The sequence below is a fragment of the Tupaia chinensis genome, unplaced genomic scaffold (genome assembly GCF_000334495.1).
Source record: "Tupaia chinensis unplaced genomic scaffold, TupChi_1.0 Scaffold149131_1, whole genome shotgun sequence".
In the NCBI taxonomy this organism is placed as follows: Eukaryota; Metazoa; Chordata; class Mammalia; order Scandentia; family Tupaiidae; genus Tupaia; species Tupaia belangeri.
The window spans coordinates 330,430-342,701 of NW_006208977.1; the positions used below are offsets into that span (position 1 = coordinate 330,430).

Consider the following 12,272-nt stretch of genomic DNA (forward strand, 5'->3'; position numbering starts at 1 on the left):
GCCAATCCCCTAAAGCAAAAAACTCTCTCAAAAAAAAAAAAAAAAAAAGAAAGAAAGAAAAAAAGAAAAAGAAAAAAAGATCCCGAGAAGAGATTGGAGGAGAAGGGACTGTGGCATTCCCCCTGGGGAGTGATTTCTCCCTTTCTGTCTCTCTGTCTTTCTGGCGAGTGCACGCGCCCTATAGCAAAAACCTCTCCTATATATATATATATATTTAAAAGTTTATTTCTTTTTTCCATGAGGGGTAGATACCTCAGTAGAATATTGCCATGCTGCATTCTTCCTCCCAGCCTCCCAGCCAGCCAGAAATGGGTACTTGCAGGGGCACCCAGAGTGTTCGGGTTGTCCCGGGACCTGAACCCAGGCCTCCCATATGGCCACAGCATTGTACAGTGATAACCTACCACCTGCATCACCACAGCTGGGCCTAACATTTATTTCTTAAAAATATCATCTCCTGGCGCCAGCAGATGGCATAGCAGTTATGTCGCTAGACTCCCACATGGCCAACTATAGTTTGAGTCCTGGACCCAGTGGCTTGGAAATCACACTGGGCACATGTGCGTGCATGCCTGAGATCCCAGGAGGAGGCAGGAGGAGAAGGGGCTGTGGTGTGGTCATCCCCTCAGAGGATGACCCCTCACTTTCCCTCCTCACCATCCCTTTCTCTCCAGTGGGCTCACACAACCTAAGGCAAAAACAAACAAACAAACAACCAAAACCATCTCTGTGTGATATGGGGCAGGTTACACAATATTTCTGGGGCTCTGGCTTCCTCCTATGAAAATGGGGATAATAATGCATCTGCCTCATTGGATTGTTTGTTGGGCAACATGAATTAAACACCTCTAAAAAATCATCTTAAAATGTTTTACTTTTTTGGTTTATATATTTCAATATACATATGAAGGGACTCCAAAAAGTTCATAGAGAATAGAACTAAAGTATATGTTGGTGCAAAAAAAAATTGGAAATTCTTTTATATTTTTTTCTTAATATGCAGTTTCCATAAACTTTTTGAAGACTCTTTATATTGCATAGAGGTAAATATCTATAATTTAATGATAAAACTTAAATGACATGCAGTAAAAAAACATTTGGAAATCTCTGCCCTAGACTACAGGAATCAACTCAGATCCTAATTCTGGGGCAATGACCACCAGCCTGGAGCCCTGTCTTCACTTCCCATCCTGCAGGTCACCCTGTTATGGTTTACTTTCTTTTTTGGAGAGGCTTTTGCTGTAGGGTGCATGTACTCGCCAGACAGACAGAGAGAGACAGAGAGACAGAAAGTGAGAAATCACCTCCCAGGGCGGAGGGCCATGCCTCAATCCCTTCTCCTCCATTCTCCTCTTGGGATTTTGGGCACACACGCACACGCGCCCAGCATGAGTTTTAAGCCACCGGGTTCAGGACGTGAACCGCGGTCAACTACGTGGGAGTCCAGCGACATAGCCATTATGCGAACTGCTGGTCCCACGGTTTACTTTCTTGCTGTGTCCTGCCGCCATTCTGGAGAAAGTCAGTACCAAAACAATTAACACTTTTCCCTCTTTTTCTCTCTCATTCCTTTTCTTTTTTCTTTCTTTCCTTTTCTTGAACACTTTTCCCTCTTTTTCTCTCTCTCGTTCCTTTTCTTTTTTCTTTCTTTCCTTTTCTTTTTCTCTTTTTCTTTCTTCTTTTTGCTGTAGAGGATGCATGCATGCCAGAGATAGAGAGAGGAGGAAAGTGAGAAATCCTGTCCCAGGTGGGAGGATGGCCATGCCACAATTTCTTCTCTTCCATTCTCCTCTCAGGATTTTGAGCACACATGTACATAAACCCAATGTGATCTTTGAGCCTCCAGGTCTGGGACTTGAACCTTGGAGTAGGCCATGTGGGATCCAGTGCCTTAACCTCTGTACCACCTGCTGGCCCCCTTTTTTTCCTTTTTAAAAGAGTTTAGCGGGACCACAGTTGGCGTAATGGCTATGCTGCTGGACTCCCATGTAGCTGACTGTGGTTTGAGTCCAAGACCCAGTGACTTAAACTCATGCTGTGCTTGTGTACGTGTGTGCCAAGGATTCCAAGAAGAGAATAGAAGAGAAGGGATTGTGGCATGGCCGTCCCCCACTGGGGGGTGATTTCTCGCTTTCTGTCTCTCTGTCTCTGTCTTTCTGATGAGCGCATGCGCCCTATAGCAAAAAACCTCTCCAAAGGAAAAAAAAAAAAAGAGTGTTAGCAGTGGGTAAAAATGATCTGTACTGGGAATGAGAAAACCAGAGTTTTATTTCTGATTCTCATTGCTTTGGTATCAAAGGGCAGGGCATGTTGTCTCTGGGTGTCCGAGTTCTTATCTGCAGAATGAGGCCGCTGGACTGGATAGCTTTGGAAGCACTTCTCAGCTCTAACAGTTGATGAACTCTGTCGTCTGTTGGCTTACGTGGGTGTGTGCTTAAGTTTGGAGTAAGCTTTGAAACTGTGATCATATACTTCCACTTTCTTCTACTTGCCAAGGGAGAAATGCTTGCTTTGGCTCGAGCTATCATGCAATGGAGGTTAACTTGCTGTTTTCTGAAGATTTGCATCTGTGTGGACATTTCAAGACAGGACTTGTTTGAAACTATTTTCTCCTATTGAGAGAACTCCACATGCTCCTCACTCTAACTCTTAATCTTCTTTCCAGTTCTTGGCCTTCACCCTGATTTCTATAGAAGAAATCGTAGTTTCTGAAGATCCCAACGCCCACATGATCTGTTCCAAGGAAATGTTCTAAATTACAGATGCTTATTCTCAATGGCCTCCAAATGCCTCTGGAGCCAAACAAAGCATTCCTAGCATCGTCACTGAACTTACCTGTGTGGGAGTCAGGATGAAAATCAGGGCAAGAATAGCTGCCCCAGGTTTGGGTTTTTAATTGTCTGGCATTGGTGCCTCAAGGGTAAGTGTTCTCTCTCTTGAACGTTGCCCTATCTATAGGACAAAAGTCCACATCCACCTGTGAGACTCTACATTTCTACCTAAGTTCATGATATAGTGGGGCTCCCGTTGTCAAACCTTGTCCTTGGCTTTGCAAGAAATGGAGCATTATTATAATCATTATCTTATTATTTTTTCATTAGACTCTCGATTCTTAAGTTTGGTTTCTTGCCAATTGAAAGTACAATTAGGGGCCAACCATGGAACAGTGATTACGGTGGCTGGATCCCACTTAGCTAACCACATGGTTCTAGTTCTGGACCTGGTAGCTTGAAGAACACATCAGTGGGAGCAGCATATGGTGTAATGGTTATGTTGCTGGACTCCCACATAGTTGACCATGGTTTGAGTCTGGACCTGGTGGCTTAAAACTCACTTGGGACGCTTGTTGGTGTGTGCCCCAAATCCCAAAAGGAGAATGGAGGAGAGGGGATTGCGGCGTGGCCATTTCCCCTCAGGGGTGATTTCTCACTTTCTGCCTCTCTGTCTCTCTGGTAAGCGCATGTGCCTGATAACAAAAATCTTTCTCTAAAAGAAAAGAAAAAATAAAGAAAAACACGCCAGGTGTGTGTGTGTGTCCAAAATGAAAAAAGAAGGAAAGATGGAGGAGAACATACTGTAGCATGACCACTCCCCCCGTGGGTGCTTTCTTACCTTCCCTACCCTCACCTCCTCAGCAAGTGCACGTGTTCTCTGGCGAAATTAGGAGGAAAAAAAAGAAGAAGAACAAAGGAAAAAAGTGCACTTGGTTACGCAAAGAATTTTCTGCATTTTTTGTTTAAATTCAAGTTCATACCCCAATGTCTTTTAAAAAAATCATCTGAATTCAGGGCCAGGTGGTGGAGTAGCAGTAACACAATTGCACCCGTGTGGGGAAGGTCCTGGGCCCTCCCGAGTGTGCTGTGATCCAGGCCAACTGAGACGTGGAGTGGATCATGGGGTGAGGGTCCTGGTGGGGGTACCCCTCTATCTGTCTTCTTTGTCTCTCTCATAGAAGAAATAAGTTAACTCTTCCCCGCAGAAATGGTATCTCAGTTCAGACACCAGCTGTCTAGCATTGGGGTGGGGTGGGGTGGGGTGGTGATGAGAGGCATAGGTCTGTCCTGGTATCCACTGAGCTGTCCTTATTCCTATCTGGTCTCCACCAGGTGCTTCCCCTGCACCTGCTTTGGTGGCCTGGCCCTGAGACCTCAGGTCCAGCACTCAGTCCCGTGCTTGCTTCCCTCTGTGACATCTAGGAGAATATGTGGGTGTACAGGGTTCCATCAGGTCACCTGGGACTTGTCACATGGGCACCCCCTGGAGATGTCTCTACTCCACTATGCTGGTGGCCACTTTCCTGTTATGGGGAAGAAACATTCTCATGTAAGAGACTAGATTAGAAACTCTCTGGATGTGAGGAGAGAAAGATGAAGGGAAAGCAAAAGAGTTGTTAAAAGATAAACTTGGGCACATTAAAAATTTAAAAAGTGAGGGACCAGCAGATGACATAACGACTATGTTGCCAGACTCCCATGTAGTTGACCGTGGTTCGAGTCCTGGACCCGGTGGCTTAAACTCACACCAGGTGAGTGTGTGTGCGTGCCCAAGATCCCGAGAGGAGAATGGAGGAGAAGAGATTGCGGCGTGGCCATCCCCCCCCCCGGCGTGATTTCTTGCTTTCTGTCTCTCTGTCTCTTTCTGTCTTTCTGGCAAGCGCATGCGCCCAATAGCAAAAATCTCTCTGAAAAAAAAATTTTTGAAAGTGTGTGTGATCTTTCAGCCAATGTTAGACCAAAGTGGTTCAGCATTCCGACCCTGGAGGTTTGAAGGGAAAACTTTCATAAGGTATTTAAAGAGGCAAGAAAGAAAATATTTGATTGGTTACAGCTTGGTTGGTGGTTTCTGATTGGCTAAGCTGAAGGTTTGGTTTACCATTGCTATGGTTTATGTCACACGCACCTTACCCCCCAATTCATGTGTTGAGATTTCATTGTGAAAGTTTGAAGAGAAAACTTAATGCCTTCTTAGTGTTGAAAGCTGTGGCCTTTGGGAGTGATTAAAAGATCAGGGTGGGGTCCCCAGGGTTGAGTTCTGGTGGCTTTATAAGGAGAGGGGGTGAAACCAGAACAGAGACGCACAAACATGGCTGCTCTGCTGTTGCTCTCATGACATGATGCCTTGGTACTCTTACACCACAGTGGCCCTGGACTTGGACCTCCAAACCGTGAGCAGAGTAAGACTTTATTTTTATAAATCAACCGGTTTCAGGTCTTTTCTGTTTATGTCGAGTTAGGTTTTGATTTGCTTAGCTAGGAACCCAAGGCACTGGAGCTGTCTCAACCTAAAAGTTTTCCAATTATTTTAACAGACTTAAGCTTTCTAGGAGGCCTCCTGCTCCTCCCTCTCATGAGATTAACTAAAGCATGAGGTTGGGAGTGGATTAGCCCTTAAATGGGTTTGGAATCCAACAGTGGTGAGTACTTGTGCTTGGGTTGCCCTTGGGGCTGCTGGCAGGCAGCAGGGATGTCAAATCCCATCCCTTCCCAAAGGGAATGGAGCTCCTGCCTTGAAAAATCCGACTGCATAATATCAATGAGATACATCGCCTGCATTAATCTGCTTGAAATAATGAAAAGGCCTTTCTCCACATGATTTTCATCAAGAGTCTTTTTTTTTTTTTTGAGAGAGATTTTTGCTATAGGGCATGTGCACTCTCCTGAGAGACAGAGAAAGAGACACAGAAAGTGAGAAATCACCCTCAGGGGGATGGCCACATTGCAATCTCTTCTCCATTTTCCTTTCAGGATTTTGGCCATGCACACACATGTGCCAGGCATGAGTCTGAAGTCACTAGGGCCAGGCCTCAAACCATGGTTGACTATGTGGGAGTCCAGAGATTATGTCATCTGCTGGTCCCAAGGAAAAAGAAAATTAACTGAAGTGCTCCTTACAAAACCTCATCTAAGTACTTTTCTTGGGTGCCTGCATTCCTCACAGTGGAAAAGAAGAATCTTGAACTTGGGGGTCATTTCTTCACAAGCCAAGTTTAAAAGAGGAACTTTCAGTGACCACAAATGGACCGTATTCACAGTTTTTATGATTTACTTCAACACTGAGTCATCTATTGGTCTCTCCTCTGCTAATCAAGGGGGGGGGGTGTAGGAGGGCTGCCCATGATGAGGTATCTATGTCTTCATCATATGAAGGCCAAGATGCTTTATGATCATCACAAATCAGAAAAGAATTGTCATGGTAACAGCGAATCTCTCCTTCAGCATGGACTTTCAAGAAAAGGCAGGACAAAGGATGTTTGGCTCTTATCTCCTTTTCTCTTCTCTCCTCTCCCTTCTCTCTCTTCCCATACCCTCATCTCCTCTCCCCTCCCTGATCTCTATCTATGTAGCTGGTTCATATTTTGCTCTTTAGTGGGTTAGATCAGACTTTCTCACCCTCAGCACTATTGACATTTGGGGCCGGATAATTCTTTATTGTGGGGAACTGTCCTTTGTACTGTAGGATTTAGCAGCTTTGCTGGCTTTTTTTTTAAAAAAAATTATTTATTTAATTTAATTTATCATTATTATTATCTTTCAGTTTGCTACAGGGCATGCATGAGAGAGAGAGAGAGAGTGAGAAAGCAAGCCGCTGGGTCTGACACTTGAACTGTGGTTAGCCAGATGGGAGTCCCAGTGCCTTAACCACTACATCACTGCTGGCCCTTCCTTGGCTCTTGTACACAGGCACCAGTAGGACTCACTCCCTCACCACATTTCCTCCCCAGCAGTAACAACCAAAGGTATTTCCAGTTATTGCCAAATGTCCCCTGAGAGGCAAAATGGTTCAAGGTTAAGAACCACTGTTGTAGGGGCTGGAAGGTGGTGTGGTGGTTAAGGGTGCTGGATTTCCACATGACTGACCGTGGTTCGAGTCCTAGACCTGGCAGGTTGCTTTCTCACTTTCTCTCTCTCTCTCCCTCTCATTCTGTCCCTGTCTGGTCAAATTAAAATAAATAAATAAAGTTAAAAAAGAACCACTGTAGTAGACAAATTACACATAAATATATCTGCTTCACATTCACTAGTAATGCTCTTAGATATTGTATTTTTGATATCATGGTGTCCAACAGTTTCATCTGATAAAGGAATTAACTGATTGATAAAATAACAGCACCTGCTTTTTCCCTAAGCCCAACATTTAGCATTATTCTTTTCTTTCCCCCAGCATTTTAGAAATAGTGTGAACCATTTCTGCTGCTCAAGTATAATTTAGAATGCTTGCCTGTATATGTTGGCCTCTACTTTTAGTGACAAAATTAATTAATATTCTTTGGGGAGAGAAGTATAATGTTGCACTTGTTCTACAAGAGATTAATTGATTTACCAGGGAATGATTGAATAGAATTTTTAAAAAATTATTGCAAAGGGCATAATTGTGCTTACCAGAGAGAAAGAGAGACAGTGGGGGGTAGGTGGAGAGAAAGGACCCACCAATGGGACGTGGTCACACTACAATTCCCTTTTTTCCATTTCTCCATTCCATCAGAATTTTGGGCATGCATGCACACATACCTGGTGTATTTCTCAAACCTCCAGAGCTGGGATTTGAACTGTGGTCAGCCACATGGGATCTGGTTCCCTACGCATTGTGCTTAACTATTGTGCTATGGGTTAGCCCAATAGAATTTCCTAACTATCAATCCTCTGGAGATTGGAATGAATCATTATTCCAGTAAAGTTCAGTCATAGGAAATAAATTGTCTTAATTTCCATAATGTTCAGTCATAGGAAATAAATTGTCATAATTTCCATTCACATGTTTCTTTTTAAAAAAAAGTGTATGAAGGTAGTTAATTTGCGTAATTAATATATATGAATGGTCAATCTATATTCTCATTAGAGTCATGCTGACAGTAATGATCATTATGTTATTCTAATATGTAGTCTGTATTTCTATCATGGTTGTTATATTATTCCCAGCATATGTTAAGTCACTGCTTTCATAACTGTTTTTATTCTACAGTGAATCTTTTTTGAATTCTTGATTTGTTTTGTGATTTCAGACTATACCCTGAGACAAGAATAAGTAATGACAACAGAAAAGAAACTTAAACAATATAAAAAATAAATGCAAATAATGAGAAATTGATAAGGTATGATTTTTTTTTTTGGAGAGGTTTTCACTATAGGGTGCGTGCGCTCGCCAGACAGACAGAGAGAGACATAGAGACAGAAAGCGAGAAATCACCCCCCGGGGGGGATGGTCACGCTGCAATCCCTTCTCCTCCATTCTCCTCTCTGGATCTTGGACATGCACGCACATGCGCCCGGCGTGAGTTTTAAGCTACCGGGTCCGGGATGCGAACCGCAGTCGACTACGTGGGAGTCCAGCGACATAGCCATTATGCTAACTGCTGGTTCCCGATAAACTATGATTGAGATAAACCATACCTTATCAAATGAATGTTAGTGAAGGTAAATAATTAAATGTAGTTTGTAATTTGTACCTAGACTTGAGGTTTAGCAATTTGGGTTATAACAACTATTAGGAACATACTCATTTAATTTGATCTTCCAAATATGTGAAATAAGTGAATAATTAGTTTCGTTAGCTTTTCCATTGATAGCACAGTCTCGGTTTCTTTGGGCTGCTATAACAGAATACCATAGACTGTGGGGCTTAAGCAATAAAGACATTTATTTTTCACCCAGCTGGAGGCTGGGATGTCCATGGTCTGATGTCTGGTGAGGGCCCTCTTCCTAGTTTGTAGATGATCATTTTCCTTGTATCCCACAGAGAGGGGCTGGGGGTAGGTGAGAGCACTGGCCCTTCATCCCCTTGTAAGGACATTCATTCCTTTCATCGTGCTCCAACCTCATGGCCTAATTACCTCCCAAAGGCCTCACTTTCAAACACTAGGAGCATTGGTGGTTTTCAATACTCATTTTAAGAAGGGCTCAATTAGTGAGGGCCAGCAGGTGGTGTGGTGGTTAAGGTGTTGGACTCCCACATGGCGGACCATGGTGGTTTGATTCCCCAGATCCGATGGCTTGAAAAATCATGCTGGGCACTTATGCACGCGTGCCCAAAATTCTTAGTGGAGCATGGATAAGGGATTGCGGTCACGAGTGACCTCTCACTTTCCCTCACTCTGTCTCTCTCTGGCAAGCTCACATGCCCTATGGCAAGCACCATGTCCCCCCCCCACTCCCACCCCCCAAAAAAGAGAAAGGCTCAATTAGTATCATTGATGTTAACTTAGGCAAGGATGACAGATCCTGGAAGACAATACTTCTTATGATTTATGGGTTCCTTCTCTAGGCTAGAAAACAAGCTCTCTGAAGGCAGGGACAGGTTTTTTGATCCCCGTCACTCTCCCCACTGCTCCCTGAACAGGGCAATGGCCCAGATGAGACAGAGCTCGTGGCATAGAAAGGTGAGAGTGTGCTGCCCTTTTCGCTGTGAAAGCCTGTGCAGCCGGAGAATCACTTTCACCAAAGGGTAAAGCCCGGGTTGAAATGCGGACAGACAGGGCCACAATAGCCAAGCCCTGTGGGCTTTAGCTACACAAATCCATGCTTTTGACAAAGACTAGTGCTCTCAGGGTGCAGGACAGCTCAGCAATGCAAGCTGGCCCCCAGCGGTGGCTCTGCCAGCTGCTCAGGGGCAAGCTCCGGTCTCCATGTCCTGCTTCCTGCTGCCTGCGAGGGCACATGGCTGTCCTCCACAGTCAGCAGCTGTCCCTCTTCCAGCTGATTAGCATCTAACCCAAAACCAGGCTTGGGTTGGGTTGGGGGAGGCTCTCTGCTCCTTCCTGTGCAAAGTGTCTGAGAACACACCTGCCTCTGTTTCCCTTGGTCCCATCTGCTGTCTGATCTGATGAGCCCATGGATTTCCCTTTGGGTGTTTGGGGTGCATTTGTGGGAGGCTGGAACATTGTTGCTCCTTTGAATGACACCCATGGTGGCCCCCAGAGAGGGAGAAGGATTGTGATGGGTGATTTTCTTTTTTCTTTTCAGTCTTTCATATCATTTTATTTTCTCCCTTCCACCATGATAATATGATATCCAAATTTTGTCTTAACTGGTGGGTCTGTAGACACAGGTTTATCCATCCCACTGACTGGCAAGGCAAATGCTGCTACTTGGAATGGTCCCACCGTGGATCCTCTGGTCATCCAACCCCAGTCGCCCCCTTGCCTGGCTTTATCTTCACCATATTGTGTGACCACTTCCTTGAATCTCATTCCAGACTTTAGCTTTTCCATGGCTTCCATCATTTTGCTGTGTTTTTCATATAGAATGTATCTGACCTTTACTGCATTGCCACCACCTTTGGGACCCTGTGACTTCTTGTCAGCAGTATCACTCCCAGACGCTGCTCCCCCTCTACCCCCTTTTCCAGAACCACTTTTTCCTTTGGGCAGCATCTTCAAGACTTGCGGATAAACAGTCAACCGCTCCGGTGACGTACAAGCCCCCTCAGGCCCTATGGGCATGCCCTAAGCAATGCCTTGTGATGGGTGATTTTCCATCTTTACTTGGTAGGTCTTGGGCTTTCAGGATTGAAAAATTGAAGTTAGTCTCATTTAAGAACTATGTTGGGAGAGACCTGTCTCTCTGTATGTCTCTTTCTGGAAAATCTTATGGAGGGGTATAGAGCGTTGGTTAGGAGGACGGTGTGGGTGTGGTTCTGGGTGGGGGAGGACTTGTTGGGAGACCCAGGTGTAGCAGCAGTGGCTGTAGCAGTGGTGACAGTGTTATCATCACTATGATTACTACTATGCCAATATTTATCGGACACTTACTACCATCAGAGAGAGCATGTATACTCTCGCTTATCCCTCACAATCCGTTCTTCATCCCCATTTGACCTAAAAGGCTGACTGGCTTGTCCAAAGCCATGAGTTACTAGGTGGAGACACTGGGCACCTCCACTGGTTATGGCAGCTTTGGTTAAGATGCTCAAGGTCTTGGTCCTCCCTTGTGGGAAATCAAGGATGATTAGTTTATTTCCAATGACTTTTTTTAGCTCGAACAACTATTCCCTTCTATTATCCTCTCTGAAAGTCCCTCTGCTTAGGCCGCACCCTAAAAAGGTGTGTAAAGTGGAGTCTTCCTTTTCTACAGATTTCACTGGGGCTTCCTCCTGTCCCTGAAGGGGACCAGTGCCTTTGCCTTGTTTACCTTCCACCTAAACAATGTTCTATACCCTTTGATAAGATTTTCCAAAAATGAAGATAATATAAAATAGGTCTTAAATGAGCCTAACCTTTTGCTTGGGTCCTTCACTTGTATCAAGGAATAAATGAATGGTAAAAGCTTAAAGTATTTCTTTTTTCTAATTATGGAGAGGCAGGCATTAGCCAGCAGGTAGTAGCAATAATTTGCAGGAGGTGTAAGAGTCCAGTGTCATTTCAGTTCCTTTTTTTTTTTTTTCTAAGAGAGATTTTTGCTATAGGGCAGAGAGAGACAGAGAAACAGAAAGCAAGAAATAATCTCCCAAGGGGGGTGATCATGCTGCACTCCCTTCTCCATTCTCCTCTCGGGATTTTGGACATGCATACACAAATACCTGGTGTGAGTTTTAAGCCGCTGGGTTCGGGACTAGAACTGTGATGGACTTGAACTGTGATGGACTCCATGGGAGTCCAGTGATGTAACCATTACGCTATCTGTGGGTCCCTCATTTCAGCTCTTAAAGTCTGTTTTTACAAAATTATTCCATCCTACCTCCACCTCCGGTTAGCATATGAGGAAATGAAGGCTTAGAGAGAGGACTTGACCAAGATTGTTAGTCGTTCAGAAACCTGGACCAGAATTCAGGCCTCTGGGTCCTCGGCCGGGAAGTCACAGGAGGGATAAATAAATGAGTCTGATCCTGCTCTGGTGTGTGCAGATTCCTGGCACAGGGTGACATGAGGAGCTTGGAACATTCCAGAGGAAACAAAAGCAAGATGAGCTGTTAAGAGTCAAAAAGCTGTTAACGCTGCGCTCAAAGTGCACTGGTGAGGTGGCCAAAAGCTTCCCAGGCGTAGTGGCTGCTCAGGTCAAAGGACACCAACAGGAAATACAAGCTCCCAGGTCCCAGGGCTAGGAGGAAGCCTTGGCTTTGCCTCCAGGCGGTGCTACTGTGAGGCCTCTATGCCCAAGGTGACTCAGACTTCCTGAGAAGCCTCTTATCTCAGCCAGCATAGACATCTGTGCCTTCCCTTGCCTAGGATGTCACCCATTCAGGGTCACACCCCGTCTCAGCAGATCAATGGGCCTTTCACTGCTCCCCAGGGTAGGTCCTAGGAACAGCCCCGTAAGGAAGGCTCAGATGACTGTCCCTCT

At 44.9% G+C, this 12,272-nt stretch overlaps 1 pseudogene; it reads right to left on the reverse strand.

Moving 5' to 3' along the window:
* Positions 1-9,956: 9,956 nt before the first annotated feature.
* LOC106734143 (peptidyl-prolyl cis-trans isomerase NIMA-interacting 4 pseudogene) lies at positions 9,957-10,382 on the reverse strand (annotated as a pseudogene).
* Positions 10,383-12,272: the final 1,890 nt, after the last annotated feature.